This window comes from Lithobates pipiens, unplaced genomic scaffold (assembly GCF_037356315.1).
Source record: "Lithobates pipiens isolate NorthernLeopardFrog02 unplaced genomic scaffold, aLitPip1_a1.2 Scaffold_25, whole genome shotgun sequence".
Lineage (NCBI taxonomy): Eukaryota > Metazoa > Chordata > Amphibia > Anura > Ranidae > Lithobates > Lithobates pipiens.
The window spans coordinates 199,118,358-199,122,359 of record NW_027507787.1 but is presented as its reverse complement, the minus strand read 5'-3'; positions in this window follow the sequence as shown (position 1 = coordinate 199,122,359).

The following is a 4,002-nucleotide window of genomic DNA, read 5'->3' as shown; positions in this document are numbered from 1 at the left end:
AAGTGTTATGCCACGTACACATGAGCGGAATTCCGGCCAGAAAAAGACAGATGAGAGCTTTGCATCGAAAAATGCGACCATGTGTATGCTCCATCGGAATTTAGCTTTCCGAATTTCCGCCAGCCAAAAATTGATAGAATGTTCTCAATTTTCCCGACGGAAAAACTTTCTATCGGAAATTCCGATCGTGTGTATGCAATTCTGACACGCCAAAAATCACGCATGCTCAGATTCAACTACGAGACAGAAGCTATTGGCTACTGGCTATTGAACTTCCTTTTTCTAGTCATGTCATACGTGTTGTACGTCACCACATTATAAATGATCGGAATTTGATGTGACCGTGTGTAGGCAAGACAGCTTGAGCTGAATTCCGTCGGAATTCCATCGGGAAAACCATCAGAGCTTTTTCCGACGAGAATTTCGATCATTTGTACGCGGCATTAGACTTCATGCTTGGCGCCTGAGCCCATGTAAAGTAAATTCTGGTGACTTTTCTTCAACTGAGAAGTCCAGGTGCTGTGCACAGTCACCCATAAACATATGCTATAGGCCTATAACCCTATATAGCCCTATAAAGCCTATGTAGAAGAAGTCCTACACTGCTCTAAACCTTTCACCTAACCTCTGAATTATTACATTTCTTATTTTAAGAAGCCAGTAGAAATGAAATAAAGTGTTGGGGAAAAAAACAAACATGTGTTGCTTTCTCATTCTTTATGTGGTCTGCAGAAATGGGGATGTGGTGGGGCTTTGTCCATTGCCTGGATACTTTGTACTAGAAGGTGCCTCTCTTCTTTATCTCAGGAAGAGGGGAGGTATGATATACCAGTTGGAATGAAGGCCCCTTGAACCCTTCTTTAGGAAAAGGGAGTTTTGACTGCTGGAAGCATGGCATCACCCTGGGCATTATACGTAACACAGGAAAGTTAGGTGGCTCTGTTAGGATTGGCTACAAAGAACTGAGGTGATTTTGTGGAGCCTAAACTCTATAAAAAGGCTATGCTGGGGCACGTCCATCTGATCTAAGGAGCAGTGCAGGGACAAGGTCATCCAGCGCCCAGGGCAAAGATGCCAAGCTGCGCCCCCCTTTCCCTTGGGGTTGGGGTCAGGGTGCCCCCTACCCTTGCCATAAACCATTGTGCCAGGGGCAGCCGTCCCTCCTGCCCACCCCTTGTCCCGGTCCTGCTGGGGAGATTCAGCTGTCAAGAGTTGCCCACCCATCTGGCTGTTGTCTGTTGTGATGTTTTGTCACAACTTTATTGGCGGTTTTGACCTTGTCAACAATTGATGTTGCTTTAATGGGCTATGTGCTCAAGTTAAATTCTGGGGTCAGTCTAATGCCTGTCTGGCACTGATGGTATGGACCGGCCTTTTAGGCCTCTTGTTTTTTGGGTGCTCACAGTACAACTGTGACAGGCATTGTTTATTTGTTACATTTGGAAAGTTGCTACATTTTGAAAGTTCAATAGAGCTGTGGCCTTGCCCTATTTTCACACTTAATCAGCCTCCATGTCTTTTTTTGGGGGCAAGTTATTGGTTTATTAGTTGGTCATGAATGCTCCTATGCTTCTCAGCAGTCATGGTTTTACTGGAACCTTCAGTGGTTTGAAGATGTAGAGAAAGACAGGGGCAGAGATCCACGTCAAAGAGGAGAATATCATTGTCATATCCTCCTTCTATTGTGGTCTTCCTTTCTTAACAAATACACAAATGAGGAAATGGCTGCTTAATCCTGAATAGGAAATACGGTGCTGTTTTATTTTCTAAATGTCTAAAACATCTTGTGCGAGTGTCCCCAACAATTGCCAAGGAGATTGATTGCTCTAGAGAGAATGGATAAGGGAAGTACTTTTCCAAAGTGCCAGTTCTTTTTGTATGTAGCTCTCTGCATGTACCTTGATATCAGTACACTCAGCAAAGTTGTCTGGTTAATGTTCAACTAGGTACAGTAGTAGGTGTATAGCACTGACAGGGATAGATCAATCTGACAGACACAGCACTTCAGCCTATTTAAGTATGCATGTAGTGCCTTGTAAGTTTCCTTGTCTAATTAGCTGTGGCAGTGCTCCATCTTCATCCCATGATGGCTCACTGATGCTGGAAAGCGGAAAGAATCCCTGTCGCTGACTATGACGAAGCAGCACTTGATAATGCTACAAGATGTCCTACAGAGTCCAGACTGCTGGAGCTAATCATCAACTAGGTTCTGTTTCAGATCTGGTCTGTCTGCAGGAATTTGCCTCCTGTACTATGTAGGTGTGTGTATTGTAAAAATGTATTTAAGATGATGCAGAAGGTGATGGTGTGTGAAGACAGTAAGCTGTAGCAACCAGCTATTTCAGATGGCTAAAAACATTCCTATTATGCACAATACTCCTTGAATTGAATTCATCTTTTACGCCCAAAAATTTTTCAAATGCACATATATTAAAAGAAAAAAATGTGCATTTATTATTTTCATTGCAAATGAACCTGCTAAGCAATGCAACTGCTATTAGTGGATCGTGGGTACAATGCCGGTTTCCTGCAGACTCTTCCTCCAGCGCTATGTCCGCAGCAGGTACCAGACCAAGAATAAGTGTCAATGGACCACAAGTGCAGCGATTATCACACTCATGTTCTATTGAGAACAACAAATCCATCCATCCATTTGCAGTGGCAGATGGGACTTGTACTTTATTCATTCACCGATGGGGGTGGGGATCCTATTTAGCTATTAGCTGTGAAAGAAATTTTAAATTCTGTATAAAACTGTACTTCATTCATTTGTAAGCTGTGCTTATGTTTTGCACACTGCATTCGTATTTTGCACATGGCTCTAATATTTTTTTTGCACACAATCAGGCCTCATGCACACAGACGTTTTAAAAAACTGGTTGTAAAGCTAGCTCCGATGCCTGGAAAAATTGGTGTTAAAAACACGATTTTTACCGCATTTTGCATTGGCGTTTTGCGTGCTTTTGCGCGATTCGTGTTTTTACAGCTCTAGCTCCACGCCACGGAATGCACTGGTCCTGGGTTTTTTTTACAGCTTAAAAGCGCCTATACCATTTGCAGCTCAAAAACGTCAAGGTGGGCATGAAGCCATAGACTAACATGGACAGGCGTTTTTAAGCTGCAAAAAACACTCAAAAAAGCAGCTGTAAAAATGTCCGTGTGCATGAGGACTTCATTGTTAATGGAAAAGTACAATTGTAATAATAATGTGATACTTACATAAGCAAGGTTGTAGCGAAGAAACTTCAAATGGCCGAATAAACAGAACAGTTATTTTGAAAGATGTTGAGTGTATTTCTAGTGTCCTTTCTCTACTGCGGTAGTTATTATTCATTTGGAACCACTGCTCAATATTAGGATAGGAGTTGCTTACCTATAGCATTTCCAAGACAGACAATTTTTTGTTATTTTCTTTTACTTGTTCCAGCTAGATAGATTCACTCTCTGTTGGCCACAATGACAGCACATGAGGGAAAAAAAAATCAACATTTGGAGGGTTTGATTCGCTAAAGGAAACTAAACTGTCCACTGTGCAAGTGCAGTTGTGCTCTGCAAGGGAATTTGCTCCAGAGTAAATGATGGCAAAGCTCTGCTGTCTTCCATCATCCAATCACTAGCAGGAAAAAATGCTGTTTGTTTGTTTGTTTTTTCCTTGCATGTGATTGATGTATTATTTGCAAATTAAGCTTCGCATAATTTACTAAGCTCTGGAGCAAATTCCCTTGCAGAGTGCACAGGATTTAGTAAATCAACCTCTTTGCATTGTTGCCAGAGCAGAAATAGCAAGGAAATCTTCAAGCGAGGATACTTGTTCTGGTGACAGTTGTCTTTATGTGAGTGCTGCTGTACAGAGAGGTTCAGGAGTAGGGATGAGCTTCGTGTTCGAGTCGAACATACGTTGGACTCGAACATCGGCTGTTTGCCCGTTCGGCAAATTCCAAACGTTATGGGCCGTTCGCGGCAAATTCGTGTGACGCTCACGGCCCACAATGCACTGCGTCA